At 41.9% G+C, this 19,066-nt stretch overlaps 1 long non-coding RNA gene across 1 annotated transcript; it reads right to left on the reverse strand.

Annotated features, from left to right (window-relative positions):
• Positions 1–6,107: 6,107 nt before the first annotated feature.
• On the reverse strand, positions 6,108–16,918 carry LOC132248310 (uncharacterized). Its single transcript, XR_009459479.1, has 3 exons — positions 16,763–16,918; positions 10,314–10,350; positions 6,108–6,327 (listed from the first exon to the last, which is right to left on the reverse strand). It is a non-coding gene; the product is annotated as an uncharacterized LOC132248310 (long non-coding RNA).
• Positions 16,919–19,066: the final 2,148 nt, after the last annotated feature.

Here is a 19,066-nt window from a genome sequence, read left to right on the forward strand (position 1 = left end):
GTCTATTCCAGATTCTGGTCACCCTTACCTTAAAGAACCTTATGTCTAACCTGAAACCATCCTCTAACAGTTTATGGCCATTGCTCCTTGTCTTCCCCTGGGGCACCCTCATGAACATTTTTCTCCCAGCTCCTGATATTCATGCTTTACATACTTATAGATGGCTACCAAGTCCCTGCTTAGTCCTCTCTTCCCCATGCTGAACAGTCCCAGATCCCTTAGTCTTTCCTCATAAGGTTTGTCCTCCAGGCCCTTAATCATTCTTGTGACCCTTCTCTGGACCCTTTCAAGATTCTCCATGCCTTTTTTGAAGTGCAGCACCCAGTACTGGATGCAGATGGGGTCTCACTAGCACTGAGTAGAGAGGAAGTATCACTTCCTTAGCCCTGCTTGTGATGCATCAGCTAATGCATCCCAGTATGCTATTAGCTCTGTTGACTACAGCGTTGCACTGGTGGCTCATGTTCATCCTGTAATCAACCATAACCCCGAGGTCACTTTCAGTCATTGTGCTGGCCAGGACATCTCCTCCTGTAAACATGTTGCTTGTTACTTTTCCCCAGATGAAGCACTCTGCATTTATCCTTATTGAACTGCATCCGGTTCTGCTCTGCCAACCTTTTCAGCTTGTCCAGCTCCGCTTAGATTTGCACCCTATCTCTTGGCATGATGGCTTTTCCTCATAACTTAGTATCATCCACAGATTTGGCCAGCGTGCTTTCCACAACCTCATCTAAATCGTTCATAAAGATGTTGAATAGCATGGAGCTAAGAACCAAATGCTGTGGGACACCACTGACCTCTTCTTGCCAAGATGATACAGACCTGTCCACTAACTGCAATGCGATGCTGCAGCTAGTAAAGCGACCAAAACGCTGGCTTGCATCCATAGATGCTTCTCAAGCAAATCCCAGGACGTCATTCTCCCCTTGTACTCAGCCTTGGTGAGGCCGCAGCTGGAGTACTGCGTCCAGTTTTGGGCTCCACAATTCAAAAAGGATGTGGAGAAGCTTGAGAGAGTCCAGAGAAGAGCCACACGCATGATCAGAGGTCAGGGAAGCAGACCCTACGATGACAGGCTGAGAGCCCTGGGGCTCTTTAGCCTGGAAAAGCGCAGGCTCAGGGGTGATCTGATGGCCACCTATAAGTTTATCAGGGGTGACCACCAGTATCTGGGGGAACGTTTGTTCACCAGAGCGCCCCAAGGGATGACGACTAGGTCGAACGGTCATAAACCACGACAAGACCGTTTCAGGCTGGACATAAGGAAGAATTTCTTTACTGTCCGAGCCCCCAAGGTCTGGAACAGCCTGCCACTGGAGGTGGTTCAAGCACCTACACTGAACACCTTCAAGAGTAAATTGGATGCTTATCTTGCTGGGATCCTATGCCCACAGCTGACTTCCTGCCCTTTGGGCAGGGGGCTGGACTCGATGATCTTCCGAGGTCCCTTCCATCCCTAATGTCTATGAAATCTATGAAACACTCTCTGGGTTCGACACATTAGCCAGTTCCAAACCCACCTGACTGTGGACTCTGCCTGCCCACAATCCCCCAGTTTGTTTTTTTTTATAAGAGCGTCATGGGAAATGATATCGAAGGCCTTTTTAAAATCCAAGTATAGGACATCAACTGTGTCTCCCACATCTAAGCAGTTCATTACTTGATCACAGAAGGTGACAAGGTTGGTCAGACTCAACCTGCCCACAACAAAACCATTTTGGCTATCCTTCAGCATCATGCCTTCTGCCAGGCTCTCACAAATGGACTTCTTGATAATCGAGATCAAACTGACCAGCCTATAATTTTCTGGATCCTCTCTCCTCCTTTCTTAAAGATTGGCACTGTGTTGGCCCTTTTTCAGTCCATGCCCAGTAGCCAATCAGGTGTGGCCCAGGTGCTTGGCTGTGCTCAGCAGTCTCTGGCAGCACCTAAAGGCTGGGTGCACTAGGACTTAAGGCACCCCTTATGAAGACTCATGGCATTCCTTGTTAGATTCAAGGCACCCATCAGAAAATGCCAGCTCTTAGCTTTAACTCATTTAGCCTTAGCACCCTTGTTGAGAATCACTGTTTTAGAGACACCAGAATGTAGTCTAAATACCAACCTAATGAATAACAAAAAACAGAAAGAAAAAATAATCATGGATTGTGCACACTAAAATGTTTAAAGTTAACATAGGTATGAGGTGATGTAATATACAGGCCAAAACAGAGCTAAGTTTTAAAAAGCAGAAAAATCTTACTGTATTCTCGTGAGAGTTCTGCTAATTTGAAATGCATGTCAGCCAGATTCAGAAAATAGCTTTCAAGTTTTGTATTAGACCCAGAATCAAAAAAAGAAGGGGGTGGGGGCAGGCAAGAGAGGAAAGGTCAGACTTGAGGATCTGAATCTAAAACACACCCATTTTGAAAATAGAGAGGGTGAAATAGTGATTCCACTTGGTGCATATCTATAGTATTTTTTAAAAGGTGGGTGACGCCATTTTTTTCCTTCGTTGAGGTTTGTGTTTTTTATGTAGGCTGCTATACGCTACATCAATGGTACAGTTAAAGTCCTTGTTACTTTGTTACTTTGGATTCTGAAAACATTTTAAACTGTTTCACTGTTGGTTTACTGTAAGGTAGTTAGATGCACGATACCTTATGCACATCTTTCTAGATAGTTGCATCACTTTGCTTACATATACTTCTCATTATTCACGAGTAAGCTAAATCAAAGATTCACATGGGTCAAACCTATTTATTCCCATATTAGTAGCATAGCCATAGGTCCTATACCACCTATTTAGCACCTAAATTCAATCTTATTTTACCCTGCTTGGGCGTGTCCAGATGAGCAGAAACATGCATTTCCCTGGGGACAAGTAGCAGCAACATACCTTGTGTGCCGCTGCTACTTTTCCACAGGGAACACCCATGCTGTGCACACTCTAGCATGCAGCAGATTACCCTGTGTGGGGTAGGGGAGGCTGGGACCAGCAACTGTGCTGCCCCCAGCAGCTTTACTTGAGGCCTTAGGGACCTCTGGGAGCTGGAGCTGCAGCACTCCTGCAGCAGAAGGCCTGGCTGGCAGCCAGAGCGTGGCCCAGATTTGGGCCTCATGTGCTGCTGCCATGTGCACCGCCCCACTTTTTTTTTTTCAGCATGATTTTTTTTGATCCTGGGATTTCCCAGGGTCCTAACCCCCTCCCCCCCCAAAGGCTGCAAAGTAGCCGCACAGAGAACACCTGCATGTGCGGTGTGTGGTGTCACAGATGGGTCTGCAGCGCCATATACTGTATGTCTGCACTCATCTGGACACATCCTTTGAGTCCCTGGAAACCCCATAGTGCATGCACTTTTGTAACACACCCAGCTTTACAACTGAGGTAAAAAAAAATCAGTGTGGAGGACCTATCTACCTTTTACACTAAAAATGTTCAGGGACTGAAGCAAGTAAAATAGGATCACACTTAGGTACTTAATGGGTACAATAGGATCTGACCCCCAAACTCTCATTATTATTTCCCTGAACAGGTCTCCCAAGATTTTTCATTTGTTTAAGTTAGTGTCTGTCCTTCTGACAAATATGAATACGCTACATATTTATATGGTGCACTTGTATATGGATATCAGTACCATTCCTTTTTCGTTGATACTTTTAATACAGCAAGTTCTATGTGGGGGCAAGGCAGATGAGGAAGATCAAGTACCTAGTCATGTGAACAGAACTGCATACGTGGTTAGAACTGTCATGGCACTGTGATATGAATCAACAGACATTTTCACTTTCACACTTACAGAGCTCTACTATGAAAGACACCCCAGACTGTTTCACCTTCTTTGCCTTACAATGTTTATATGCCACCATTGGGACAGAGAATAGTTGTGATGGATTAACTACTAATAAATCACATAGCAGAGAGCACACAGTACTATCATTCTAAAGTGGTAGCATTGAGCATTCTGCTACATGCACCAATATTTCCCTAGTTTTTCAGAAGACTGTCTTTTCCCCAGGGGTAACTTTCTTCCCCCCTCTTCCCCACACTCCAAACATATCTGGACAGTAGCTCTCAAAAGTTACATTACATCTAAAAATGCATTAATTTATTGTTTCCTAACCATGGGTAGAAATAAAGATAGCATTCTTCATTGTGGACTGAGGGCATGAGGTCTACCATTAAAGCTAAAACTGTTGAGGAGGGAGTTTTTGCAGTCTTTAGTGTTTCTTTGTGAGCCTAGAAATCCCACAAAGAAAGCAGCCAAAAAGGAAAAAAAGAAAAAGGAAGCACTCTTGGTCCAGTCCCATCCCCCTTTGAGAGCACTCCCACCTCTCCAACATCTATTTTCCAATGGCAGGATGCCGACTCCTACAACCTCCACAAGGAATCTAGGAGTCATTACATCCCCTCATTATTATTTGCAAACCATCTGGCAACTATTACTGAATTAACATTTCATAGTAATTATAACAGTTTTTATAATGTAAATATAAAATTATGTTCCGACTCAAATGCCAAAAAATTAAAAGATTTTTTAAAAATCCAAAAAAAGAAACTATAGACCCTCCACAAGAAGGGGCATATTCCAAAGCTGCACTGCAAATGTTCTGTCAGGCAGCACAAGAGTTTAACATCAGAGCACAAAAACTGTTGTAGTGGGGACACAGGGCTCAGGCAGTATGAGAGATAATCCTCTTCTCAAATCATTTAAGGGATTTATATGTTAGCACTGAAATCAATGGGACTACGCATGCTAGTAAAGTTAAGTACAAGTGCAAGTGCTTGCAACAATGAGAGTCTGAATGCAATTGAAGATCTTAATTAAAAACTGTTCCCTATCCAATATTTTAACCAACAAAGCTTAGTAACTTATTTTAATTATTAGTCTAGAAAATGTCAACTCCATATTTAAGGGATCCAGCTCGTACCACATTTTATCCTGCAAGATATACTTGCTTGACTTCAAGCATGTAAGTAGACCTATTGATCCTGAAGTTAACTAAAGTTAGCTTTAAGTTCAGAAGGCTCACCATCCTGCAGGATCATGTGCAAGCATTGTAAATAATCTGCCTGTGATAAAATTTTTTGTTTGAAGGATTTTCAATCAACCTGAATGCTTCTTCTTGTAAAATGTACTAAGTTGTGTGATAATGCGAGCACATAACAACATCAATTTTCCACATGCAACTCTTTTCTGGTTTCATAAACATCCTCTCTCTCCTCTCCCCTAACCCACCAAAAGATGGGTTCTCAGATACCTTATGTGATTTCAACATAAGAAAAAAGTAACATTGTGCTTATACAAGCATTTAGAAACTGAACACAAAGCACATCACCAACACACAGGATTGCTGATCCTTAGGCACACTGTGCAACTGGCTGTGAAGTGACACAACAGACCAGACTGGCATGTTTGGAAACTTCATGAAACCTAAGAGACTAAAAGGAGCCAAAAGTTTTTTCCCTGTAGTTTTTAAAATAACCTTATGTTCTGCATGATTACTTTAAAAGTTAGTAGAGACTTCTTGTCTCCTTTGAGCTAGTAACTCCTACAAACTATAATTTTGGTGTTGTAAAAGTGAGTGAGAAGAGTTATGCAAAAGGCAAAAAAAACCCCCTGTAATTCAGTCATTGAAGTAATATAATAGTAATACTAGAAGCACTATTATAAAAAAAAAACAACAAACTCCTGGAGAATTATGCTATTTATGTAGCCTGAAAAAGTGAGGCAAATGTCATGTTCACTATTCTGCAAATACTTATGCTCCTCATCACTGGATGCCTCTCCAGGGTGGGAATCCAGTCATGTCATAAATAATCATGTACACATACAATTATATTTTCAGCAACAAAATCTTCATCACTTGAGCAGCCTTTCATACTCTGTGATTCCCTCAAGGCAAACTCCACATGCACTATCATATTCTCCATGCTCTAAGGGTGTATCTGCACTGGTATTTAGAACTGACCTTTAAAGTTGCCCTCGAGCAGCTCAAGCAATGTAAGCCACGTGGGCTAAGTACAGTCAAAACACTTGAGGCTGAATCGATTCAGTCTCTGCAGGTTAGTCTAAGATGCACAGATTAAAATGAAACAGAAGCGAACAGACATTTACCTTTGATTCAGGTAATGCAGCCACAAGCCTGCAGTGACTCAGACCAGAAGCCTCGGGGCGCTACAGCATGTCTCTCTGGCATGTAGCCATCATTGACTGTGTATTCACTTCCTCTTCCTGCTGCCCCTGAGGTCTCTGGGATTCGCAGTCCAGAATTACAGCAGCAGGATTCTGCAGGGTTGCTCATTACTTCTTTCTGCTTCCAGGTATCTCTAGGATTTGTAGTCTGCAGTCGCAACCAGCAGTGAGTTTCAGTAAGTTTAGCAGCAAGGCAGCTCTGTACTCTGGGGAAGGTGGGTTTAACTGGGGGAAAGGAGGTTTTAACCCCCCTCCCGGGGCCCAGACCCCAGCTGGGGTTTGTCTAAGGGGGCAGCCCCCTTCTCTGCTGGAGCAGACAGCATAGCCCAGCCCAGGGCTGCAAAGCATGCTGGGATGCCGGGGAACTGTGATTTAATGTGAATCATAAAAGGGTCTGGGACAGAAGTTTCATAAACCAGTTTGACCCAAATTAGTTAAGTCTGATACTACATTCAAGCAGGTTTATCTTAAACCAGTTTTAGCCTTTTTGAAACTGGTTTATGTGCGCATAGCTTCTGTTCTGTTACTGGTTTAAACCAGTTTTTGATCATTTAAACCAGTTTATGTGTAACTGCTGTCCCTAGCCCTTATATCTATATCTTACCCTGTGGTCCATACCAAAGCAATCTACATTGTGCATCCTTTTCCTTGAGAAAAGCCTTTCTAGGAACCAGTTAGCAGTTTACTTATCAACCCTTCTGTACTTGGCTTCCTTCCTACTTTATGTTGTTGTGACATGGTATTTAGTAGAATTTGCAGATTTGTTGGAATCTGACAGGGATATGCCATGAGCCCTTCTGCTATGGCCTCAAACTTGCAACCTCTGGGCTGTCAACTGTGAGCCTTAGCAACTGCATTACTCCAGCCTGTACTTGGCTGAAAACACATACAATAGAGATAGAAAGTGGGGAACAGAAGAACCAGAAATCAGAAATGGGAAGTTGTGGGGTTGTTGCGGGAAACCACCTTATTGTCAGGTCTTGCAATGCCTGGGCAAGTTCTTAATACATTGCAGAAAGGAAAGGGCTGGGAGCAGGCCTTGAAGTTCAGCAGTCTACAATGTTAAACATTTGGCAGGTATGAGCTTGAGAACAGTCCTAAGGTTAACCCCAAGAAGCAATTAGATATACCTTAAGTTTCTCAGCCCAGTACTTAAATGCATCACCTGCTCCCATTTTTGACAAAAGGCACATCAGCAGCTTGCAGAACCCACAATACCAATATTTTCAGCTACTTCAATCATTTAACACTGGTTCAACTAGATGCAACAAATCTCTCACCTTCTTTGTTATTGGGCATCTACTCCTGAATCTTAATCTTAAATAGACATCCCTCTTTTTATATGCAAGGGCCATATCATCCTTTTTGTAAAGTATTGCACTGGGAGTTCATGTTCAGCTGACCATATATGACTATGACTATTTATTTCAATATCCTTTAAATATGGCTTTCATTCCTTGTTTCTAGATATGTAATTATTCATGTGGCCATATTAAAATGAATATTGCTCACTTGTGTCCACCTTAGCAAGTGATCTAAATTCTATATCAATGACTTCTTGTTTTTTATTACTTATCCCTTCACCATATTGTTATTAGATATGAAGACTAAACTATATCCTTCCCAAAATGTTACCAGTAAATACTGAGTGAATTTTCTGTGACTTTCAAAGCTTACACATTAAAATTAATTGAAAAAATGGATCTGATCCAGAATAGTACTTAAGCACATGCTTAAGCATTAAGCACATGAGCACTTATATTGATGTTAAACATATGGTTACATGTTTTGCTGGATTGGGGCCTAAGTCTCCAGTATACACAGAAAAAATATATGAGTGATTAAATCAGCATGTTCAATATTCCAAACTTGGCATCAAAGACTCTAGGGTGACCTCCAGTTGTTCTAGTTTTATCTTTGAATACAGTTCATCAGACTAAAACCATTAACTAAAATAAGAATGACTAATCCTTTCAATAAAAAGTTTTAGGAACAATTTTTTATTAAATTCTTGCCTTTGATTCAATACTTGTGTGGAAAAGTCGGACTTTTCAGATTAGAAAGCGCTATTGTTTTTGACAGAATTCATAATTGTTCAGTCTTTCTTTCCTTTACTAGAGATGTAACTGAGGTGCTAAATCTGGATCAACTTTTCAACAATTTGTTTGGATCTGGGGTTTTGCACTGATAGGACACCAGTTTGGTTCAGAATGCCTCTCATTTCTCCTCTTTTTCTGAATATGGAGGTATTCAGGTGTTTTAGCATGCTACAGCTTTTGCTTAAAACAATAAAAATAAACTAAAATAAAAAGCACAGGTCTTTTTAATATTAAGGTTAAGCCATGAACATAGCACTCGAGATCATGTCTTTGGATTTATGATACTCCCTAGATTATTTTAATTCCCTAAAAAAAAAAGGCAGCAGGTCAATATAGGTATCGTTCTGCATCAGTATATGAATGTATTAAGCACTGCTTTAAAGGAAATTGCCTTTTTGATCAATGGGATTAAGTATTTATTAAAAATAACTGTGGTAACTAAAAATATCAAATGTAGTGTATGTTACACATAGGTGGAATTTTCTGTTATTTTTTCTAGAAGTTAGAGATTTTAGTCAAGATGGCCTAAAACCTATCCCATTGATGTCAACAGCAAACACATTCTTTGATTTCAAATGGAGGAGGATTGAGCCCAAAGAATGACAATCAGAAGGCTTCTTAGAGATCATTTAGCAAGTATTGTAATCAGAATTAAAAAATGTACCATCCTTAAGGAGAGAATTAACAATTTGTACTTAATAAGTGCTTAATTTGTACTAAATAAGTGCTTAATTAAAGAGGCTGATATAAAGATAACCAGCAGACAAATGCATAGTCCTCACATGCCATTTTTTAAAGAAAACTATCAGAATTTGAAAGAAAAAAGTTTTTTAAAACAAGATTAATCAAGCTTTGAATCATTTCTAAATGAACGTTAACAGTCCTAGACCAGGTACAGAGGTTCAAAAAGCCTGAGACAGATTTGAATCAATTTTTGTGACTTTTTCTAAGCACCCTAGATTAGTTCAGGAGCAAACACAACTCATGTTCACTTCGCCCTTGGCGGGAGGGGAGGAGGGCACGGAGGCAGCCTCCACTGGCCAAGGGCAGCAGGCTGGGGGTGCTTGAGCACACCTCCCAGAAGGCTGCTGTAAACTTCTGCCAGCCACCCCTGACTGGCCAGCGCAGCCCCTCTTCCAAGCCCCATCCCCTGCTGGCTGTCTGCTGTCAGTGGCACCTAGGAGGGGAACAGAGCCTACACCTCATGTGTCCCCCAGCTCTGCTTGCTTGGATCTGGGGGGGGCAGGGCTGCACATCAGTACACTAGGCTGGGAACTGCGGGTGGAGGGGAGCAGAGTCCCTCACCATTCAGGCCACCCCAACTTGCTGGCTCAGAGCCTGGGAGGGTTGGGCCCATCCATGCAGTGGTGGGGACTGCAAGCCATGGCTCATAACTGCAGTTGTCAGGAGGATCAGGAAGGTCCATGTGGTGCAACTCCACTCCCCCACCCTTGACCACCTTGCAGCTGCAGGCATGATCCTTGGCTCAGAGCCCCATGGCTCTCTGCCATGCTGGGAACTGGAGGGGGGGGGTGCAATCTAAAAAAACATTCCCTTCATGCTGACACACAAGTTACTTCTCCACTTAGGAGGTTGCTTGATTTTGGTAATTACCCCCAAATCCCTCGTAACACTTAAGATGACCATGGTAAACACCACAAAAGCTAAATTTAGCCAAAAACACATGTTCCTTAGATCCTATTTTTTTATTCTCCACAAGATAATGCTGACACTGAAGGAAGATCTATATGGATAAATTCTGGCAACCACTAAAGAGACAGATCAAAAGCTATGTTAGCATCATTAGAACTGAAGGAGAAAGCCTAGCATTGTCCATAGCCAGCTTTCAGTTTTTTAAAAGATGTTGTGTCCTAAACATTTGCTTCTGAAAATATATTGTTTGAAGTTGTTTAACAATGTTCTATATTTCTTTTCTAGAAAGATCCCATGTCAGTTATCTTTATGTCAGCATCGTAAAGATATGATACCCAAAAAATGAATACAATTACCTACACACCAAATGAACACTACTTACCTACATATTGGAAGAGGTCCCTTAGTCATCTACAGGTCTAGAAAAGTTATAAATATAGAATCAATATAGCAACAGAGATCAAAATTAGCAGAAGACCTGTTGCCCTATACATAGCTTTACTATTTTTTGTGGGGTTTTGGGGTGGGAGCTTCATGTTGGTTCATGCTCAGCACTTTATCTAGTTGTGCATACTGTAAAAGTTGCAATGTTTTATAAAAAGTCATTTTTATATGCCTTCTAACTTTTATAAAATACTTTCCTGAAACTCAAATCTCATTTGGTTTATTCTTCTACAACAGGGCCGTAGTACTGCCAGCTGGCAAGGAACCAGCATGTGATGGCAGACTGCATGTGGTCCATGAGTAATTAACATGCAACCAGTGGGCCTCTGAGGTTGCCTCTCCCAGTGGCATGCAATAGGAGAGAGCCCGGGGGGAGGGACCACTCACTGCCAGCACAGCCTGTGCAGCACTGAAGGATCCCGAGGGCACCACCATGTTCTACACAAGAGGATGAGAGAAGCCACAGGGTCTTCTACAAACATTTTTAAACTTTAACCATCTTCATGGACTACAATAAGTAACTCAGACCAAGGTTGTGACATTTTTTTGTCACAGCATCATATTCTTGTGATCCTAATACTTCGGCTTCCGCTGATTTTTCTTTGACATGATGCACAATGAAACTGCTGCTTTCTTGGAAGCTAAGTTCAAAGCATGGGGATGAAGCTTTCTTTAATCTACCATTATGTATATTATACTGCTAAAGAAAAACAATTAGGAAGAGAATAGCATGTGCAGTTTATTGTTATTAATTTCTCTAGTAAGTGATATGTGATTTCTGCCTCGAACAAAAGAAAAACATGGCTAGTTGTATCTTTTCAACCTATCATAATGCACTTGCATAAGGCAAAGCTTCAAAATAAAGCCCCATGTTATTTTATTTAGAATATTAATTTTACTCGGGTCACAAGCAAACAGCTATGCTTTCATTAATGCTCTTAAGCTAATTTCCATTTGTATGCAAGCAACATCATCAGGTTTAGTACATGCACATAGTCATACATACTTATACCCATATCTGCAGGAGGAGAAAGAACAGGCTGTTGATTTATTACACACAAATTGAATGAATAAGATAACATTTTATTAGTAAGATACCATTATAAAAATGACTGTAAATGGATGCAATACAAGTGGTATATGGCCTTATCAGTAAATCTACTGTATGTTAGGACCTAGTACATGTTGTAATAAAAAGATAATTAAAAATATTGAATCACAGAACCATATCAAGAAATAGCCTTCTAACAATAAGCTCTATTAGTATGATAGCATGTATCACTACCCAGGTTCAGAAAGGAAGCACATTTTTAGTGAATATAAAAAGACTTATTGGTTTGCTATGTTATGCACAACACTAACAAAAGCAATTTATTATGATAAATATGATTTACAACATAGTTACCAGACATTGGACCTTATAATTTATTACAGAATCCAACTGAGTGCTAGATTCTGAAATTAGGTGAACTGGCGTAAACCATGAGTAACTCCAGAAAATTTAGAGCAGATTTATAGTGATTTATCAGAGATTAGAATCTGTCCCTTTATCTGCAGATCCAAAAATTTCTCTGCAAAAGGATTTTTAAATTTCTTCACAAGGATTTCTTGTTTGAGAAGCTTTATCTCATATCATTAGCAAGCATATTTTAGTACGTAATAGTCATATACCTTTATCAAGTAAGAAAACTGAAATCTGTAGAAATATTTCACAGATTTTTTTCTCTCTCTCTTTTTTCTTTTCTTTTCTTTTTTTTTTTAAGTTTGGTGAATAGCTATGTCTGGCTTCTGAAATCTGAACTGCATTCCCCCCACCCTCAACCTTTTCAGGTCAATTGCTTCCCCTCCCCCATTCTGGTCAGCTTAATATGGAGATGCTGCCTAAGCTTTGTTGTATAGAATAAGCACACAACATTTTCTCCTGGGAGTTGGTTCATGCAAAACACTGCCCCGCTGAGAGAGTAGAAATTTACCCATAAGACATTCTTCCAGCAGCAAGACTCAAGAGGAAACCTGATCAGAATTTTTAAAAACCTGTCTTGATTCTCTCCACAATTCCTTCAAAGTTTCTCAGGAAAAAAACAGAAACCAAATGTTAAAGGTTTATTATACCTGGTCAAGGGTGGCAGACAATGAGATATAGTCTAATTTGGAGATAAAAACTGAAAAAAAAAGATAGTGGTTTATTTTCAGTAGATTGTCTACTGTTATATCTTCTGCTATGATTTCCTTTTGCTGTTCTTTCCTCCTCCTGACTTTTGGTTTATAGTCTGTGCAGCACTTCAGTTGATCAATGCACCAACTTTTTCCCTCACTGCGAAAAGATCACTGACTTTGAGACAAGTAGGTGTTATTTTTTGTATCCTTTTACAAACATAAAAATGTATTTTCATCTAGCTCTACCTCTGTCACTGATTTATTGCAGAATAATACGTGCTTACAAATGGCATAATTCATAAGAAACTTTATGCAATCCTTTTTTAGCCATTATTTATTTATAAATTGTTGAAACAGACTTAGGAAAGTTATATGGTGGCCCTAGATGCTTCTTAAGCTAAAAACATCTAACATGGGGCTTCATTCAAAGCCCACAACACACTCTCACTGACATCAATGACAAAACTCCTATGCCTCAGTTGGACTAGACGATGTCTTGAAGTCCATTCCAGCCTTACTTCTTTATGACTTTTATTTTCATAATAAAGTTAGCATTTATACTGTGATAATACCTGAAGCCCATAACTGGGCTGGGACTTGTTGTGCCAAGTACCATACAGCTATGTAATAAATGATAACCCCTTCCTGAAAAGGGTTTCATTGGTACAAGACTAGTCTCCAAGGCAAGGTTACACATAATCCAGAGTAAGTGATCAGAAATGCAACCAAACCAATAACCATACAGAAGTTCAGGGCACATGATCTGCTCTGAAAGTGGCAGAACCTGATCTAAGATAGTCCTGGATCAATGTGCACTCAAACTTATTCAAATTAGGATAGGCCCTGTGGCTCCCCCTGCCTCACAGGGAGGTGCACTAGCCTCAGCCCACGTTCGATTCTGTAGCCAAGCACCCAGCTGGCCTCACCCCTTAGCTCTCACAGAGCAGTCAACACAGTTGCTGATGGTGGTGGAGAAGGGGGGAGGGAGGGGTTCTCTGTTGTGCCCTGCAGCTTGATCGGGCTCCCTGAGTCTGCACCTGCTTGGGGGGAATGGGGGACGGGCACAGAGGTCCCTGGGTGGGGATGCAGGAGCCCACGTAGGAACCCCCATGTCCCCACAAGTATGCGCAGCACCAGGGAGCAGACCTGGCTGCAAGGGGACAGACAAACACAGTTGCCTCCACACCTGACTGCAGTTGACAGATGCTGGCAGTAGGAGGAGACATGCTCGTCTGTCCTGGGAGCCAATCAGGGGTGGCCTGGACACAGGGATGCACTCAGCAACCTCCAGCAGCCTAGGGAGCCTGGAGGATATACTTGGAGGCATACAAGAGCATCCCCAACCTGCTGGCCTCAGCCAGTGCAGGCAGCCTGCATGCCCCCACCCCCCACCAGAGGGTGAACATGTGTTCTGCTTGCTACCGAAGTAACCTATGCTGCTTCTAGACACCCGCATAAGTTTGAGTGATTCTGCTTTGGGCTTTTTGAATGTCTGTACCTAGCCCAAAACACTAGAGGTTTTGATTGCTTATTACAAAGAATTAGCAACATCAGGGCCCAGTAGAGTCCAGCTGAGACATTTGGGACTTTGCTGATTTGGCTTTTCATACCACAACGTTCACAGGTTAGGGAGCATGTCTTCCATGTTAAACATAAAAACAAAGTGCAATCCTGGATCTGATCTCCTCCCAATACTTTTGTTTTCTCATTCCACTTTACAGAGTAGTAGTGAGTAAATGTAGGTGTGAGACTAGACTTGTGCACAATTAATATACCATTATCAAAATCTTGGTGGGGGTGGAGAAAGGAGCTTCACAAATTATTTGAGGGTTAGATGAAATGCTTTGCAATGAGAAACTTTTAAATTCAATCTGTTTACCTTATCATACACAAGACTGAGAGGTGACTTGACTCCAGTATTAAAATACCTTCACAGGGAAAATAAACTGGAATCAAAAGGAGGCTTAAATCTAAGCAGAAAAAAGATTACAAGAAGTCAGGCTGAACCAGTGTCCAGTATTTAAATGCTTTTCTTTATAGACCCCAGGAGACAGGAGTTTATTTTGCCCAGCTGTCCAGCAGTAACTTAACACAAGGATACAAGCATGTATTACAACAAATACTGGGTAAGAAGCATGACTGGGACATTCTCCAATGCTGCAGTAAGATAATGACAAAATGTAGTAAAGCTTAATGAAGAGGCAGAATTTAAGCCTGCCCAGAGACGATAGAAATACCTCCAGTCAGTTGAAGTTTTCTCTGCCTTGAGAGCTTTTAACCCCACCACCATCCTCAACAGTTCATATCAGGGCTGGAAACTATATAAACAATCTATTCCTTTATAACTTGTTAGCACATAAACAATAACTTTCTTGTGTGTCATCTCACATTTGCCTACCACAGTACTTACCTATCTTTCATTCTACCCAATTGATTCCTCCCCTACCCAAAAATCGTATCAAGAAATTCACTTTTATTGGAGTATGGTAGCAGAGGTAAGGTGCTTTGCTATGCCTAAACTATACATTGGCGCAGAAAGTTACTGTGGGTACTTTTGCGGGGCTTATTCTTTATGTTTTTCCATAGCACTAAAATCTTTCTAGAGCACACAGCTTTCTAATTTTGCACAGTTTTATGACTATTCAGTACATTTTTTAAAATTCTAACAAAGTTCATTGTGGTATATTACTATGCATTCTTAAAAAATTAATCTGCAATTTATTTGCAGTCACAGGTTTGGGCCTGGGACCGTCCTTACTGTGAAGCATCACGGAAACACCATTGTCCTCACAGGAACATCATCATCAAATTAAAAGCACTGCATTACAAATTGTATATAAAATCAAATGCATTAAATGGGGTTACTTGCACATTTCAAGTAGGACTAAATCTTTGCACCACTACCCATGTTCAAGAAGATATGCAATAGTTTTAGTAAAAGATTTCCATAATAGCAAACACATTTATAACAAGCTGCCCCTAAACTCCAAGTATGAGTACAATAGAGTCTTTATTCTGTGTCCTGAATAGTGCATTGGAAGCCTCCATTCTGTCCGTCCAAAGACTTCCCACCTCCTGCTCCCAATCAGGTCCTGATTTTTTCCCTTGCTGTCACAAAGACTCAAGTAATCAGATAGGAAGATGCGTCTCATCAGCATCCAGTCTAAACATCAGAATCAACGCCTGCCATTTAGTCTCCCAAATGATTACTCCAGAATCAGTTTCCAGCCACATAGGACACAGGACACGAGTTCTTTGCCTTAACCGGCCATCTAGTGAATGATTTCATAAGCCAAGGAAGTAAAGGGTACTTTCCATCTTTCAGAGTGGATGAATAAAGGCAATACCTAAGTTGTGCATCTAAATAAAATGCTACAGTGTGGTAGCATCTGTTGGCAAAAACCATGATGCCACCACTACTTTGCCATAGCAATACACTCCCTCCTTATAACACATTGCTATGGCAACATAGCGTCCAAAAATAATCGTGCATGCCCAGCATGGCACAGTATGGGCTGTTACTGTGCCATCTTAAAGTACTTCCAAAAGGAAGTACTAAATGACAGCACAGTAACAAAGGCGCCATACAGCCAGGTGTAGATGCGCCCACCATTAATGAGCAGACAGAGGTAGTTAGCTGTGCAGTCAGGCAGAAGGCCGGATAGATGTGCACCTTATAGACTAACTAAATTATATATATTGAGAGAATAAGCTGTCATGAACTCAAGCTAACTTCATCAGGTGCAGTGAAAGGATAAGCACAGGGCAGTGTATAAAGTGGAGTGAGTGATTTGAACATAAAAGGGGGGAAGGGAGGAGAGAGAGGAAGAGGGGGAAGTGGGAAGGAGACAGCAAACAAGAAAAGAACCTATAGGAACAATGGGGTCACAAAAGTTAATCCAGGTAATAGGATAAAAATCCACAGCCCCTGGTTAAACCATATTTAACACAGTCCAGTCTGTGTGTGATTTCTTGTTCTGGAATTTCCTGTTCAAACTGTTTTTAAAAATTTTGCTACATTGTGGTCTCCCCCATTCTCTGTCTGCCATAGGCCCCCTCCCTCACCACCCAACCCACCCTGGCTCAAGGCACACAGCAGCTCAGCTCCAGCTTCAGCCCCTGGCTTAGGGCTGAAGCCAGAACTGATCCATCACCTGCCTGAGGCCAGTACTTCAACCTAAGACCAGGGTCCTGCCCCCCCGCCCCGATAATTTTGGGGGAAAAACTCACCTAGGAGTCAAGTAATTGCAGCAAATTCCTACTTATCCTGGAGAATGTCTTGGCAGGGACCATTTTTTCTAACTGTGACTAATGTAATAGAGCCCTTGCATTTGGGTACTATTGTAATACAAATAAAGCATTTCCCTACTTAACTCCTCAGGAAACTCTGTGTTTCTAGGACACCCACTTAACTCCTCAGGAAACAGATCTGTACAATAACCCAAGGAATAAGGGTTAAAGTCTCACATCTGACTACATTCTTTTAAAGAGTAAAGCCTTAAAATGCACTAGACACGTCTTTATGAATGTTTGAACTAGGGCTGTCAATTAATCACAGTTAAGGCATGAGATTCATGTGTTAATCATTGTTCGCCTTAATTTTTTTAACGCATTAATCACACACGTGGCTTTGGAGCCCGCAGCTTGGGCTCCACTCCACTGCCATCAGTGCTGACTCTGGGTAGCCCCATGGGGCAGTGATGGCAGCACAGAAGATGGCAGGGCAGCCTGGGTCCGGGCTCTAGGTGCCTGCAGCAGTGCGGGGAGGGGCACGCACAGGCACAGGCAGGTAGCTACAGCCTTCAGGTGGCCAGGAACACAGCCTGGCGGCATGTGGAGCAGCACCCAGCAGGCAAGTTTGTGAAGGGGAAGGGGTGTGGGGGAGGTAAGGACATAGGGAGAGCAGATTGAGGCCCCCATGGTGATGAAGGGACTGGGGTAGAGGCAGGGGCTGGAGTGAATGGGGCCCTGGGGCCAGGACGGGTCATGGGATGGAGCTGCAGGCTGCTTATCCAGGAGTGCAGGAGGGCTCCCTCTGGGAGGACCACATGTCCCACAGATTTATGTATGTGGCAGAGATGGGCTTCCACTGTGGGATGGGGCTCTGCACCCCATTGCCTTTGCCCTGGGAGTGCACACTGGCTGCACCGCATCCCCTGTCCGCCCGGTGGCAGGAAGCACAGCATGGCGTCGTGTGGGTCCCAGAGCAATGGAATCAAGGAGCACAGCCCAGTGCGCAGTGACAGCCCACCTCCGCCTCATGGACAAATCCAGGGGGCCCATGCCACCCATGCTTCCCCTGGAGTTGTGCACAGTGGCAGGAGCAGCCCTTCATATCCCTGGAGTCTGTAGCTCCATCCCATGACCCACCCTAGCCACAAGGCCTCATTCACCCCAGCCACTGCCCCTGCCCCACTACCTCCCTCACTGTGAGGCCTCTATCTGCCCCCTCCCCCTTGTTCACCCACACCCCTTCCACTCCCACACACTTACCTGCTGGGTGTATGTGTGTGTGTGCCCGTGCCCCTTACTCCCAAGCTATAGCCCGCCCCTCAGCCCTGCTGCTGGCCCTCACTCCTGACCCACAGTACCCCACATCCTGCTAGGGTATGCAAGAAACCCCTTCCCAGGCTCCAAATCTCCCCACACACATCTACAGCCCCCCACACCTTCACAAATTCCCCCTCCCCACACACACACACTTCACACACACCCCCAACCATACAAAGTACCTGCATAATTTTGCATACCTTTGAGCTTTTCTGTGCATCATTTTGAGTTTTTAGCTGTGCAATTAAAATCACGATTAATTGCGACTAATTTCTTTAATGGTGCAGTTAATCATGATCAATTTTTTTAATCGTTTGACAACTCTAGTTTGAACATTACAGGTTATTTGAATTGTTTAAAGTTCAGTGGGAATTTTGTCTGAGGAAGAAATGCTAGCTCAATATCTTTAAAATTCTTATTTACATTAGAATTCTATCCTTAGCTATGACTGTACCTCAAATTGTGTTAATTAATTATGCAGATATTCAGATACTGTAGCAACGGTCATGATATAAAATATGGATTATAGATTCTATAGATAACAGAGGCATAAGTGAAGACAAAAATATTAACTGAAGGAAGAAGTAAATTGTTTAATTTATTTTAATCAGAGCATATTTTGAAATGTATCAAAATATAATACTATTGAAGGGAAACTATTCTAAAAGCAGGCAGCAATTATGTTTCATACTCAAAAGACCATAGATTCCACATAAAAATCACAATGCTATGTCAATTATTGGGAGTTCAAATTCTTTTAGTGCAGCAATTGAAACAATCTTAAAAAGCTAAAAAATTACAGAGTGCAAAAGCTGTTCTTCCAACTATGCTTGCACTTATTTTACACATAACCAGTCTTCATGTAGTTCAGAAGGTGTGGTACCTTTTATTTTTAAATGTAAAATAACATCATTTTAGTAACACCGTTAGGCATCTTTTAAATCGATATTTTAACAGAATTACAGATATGTTGAAGAGGCTTAT

Source organism: Alligator mississippiensis, chromosome 2 (genome assembly GCF_030867095.1).
Source record: "Alligator mississippiensis isolate rAllMis1 chromosome 2, rAllMis1, whole genome shotgun sequence".
NCBI lineage: Eukaryota > Metazoa > Chordata > Crocodylia > Alligatoridae > Alligator > Alligator mississippiensis.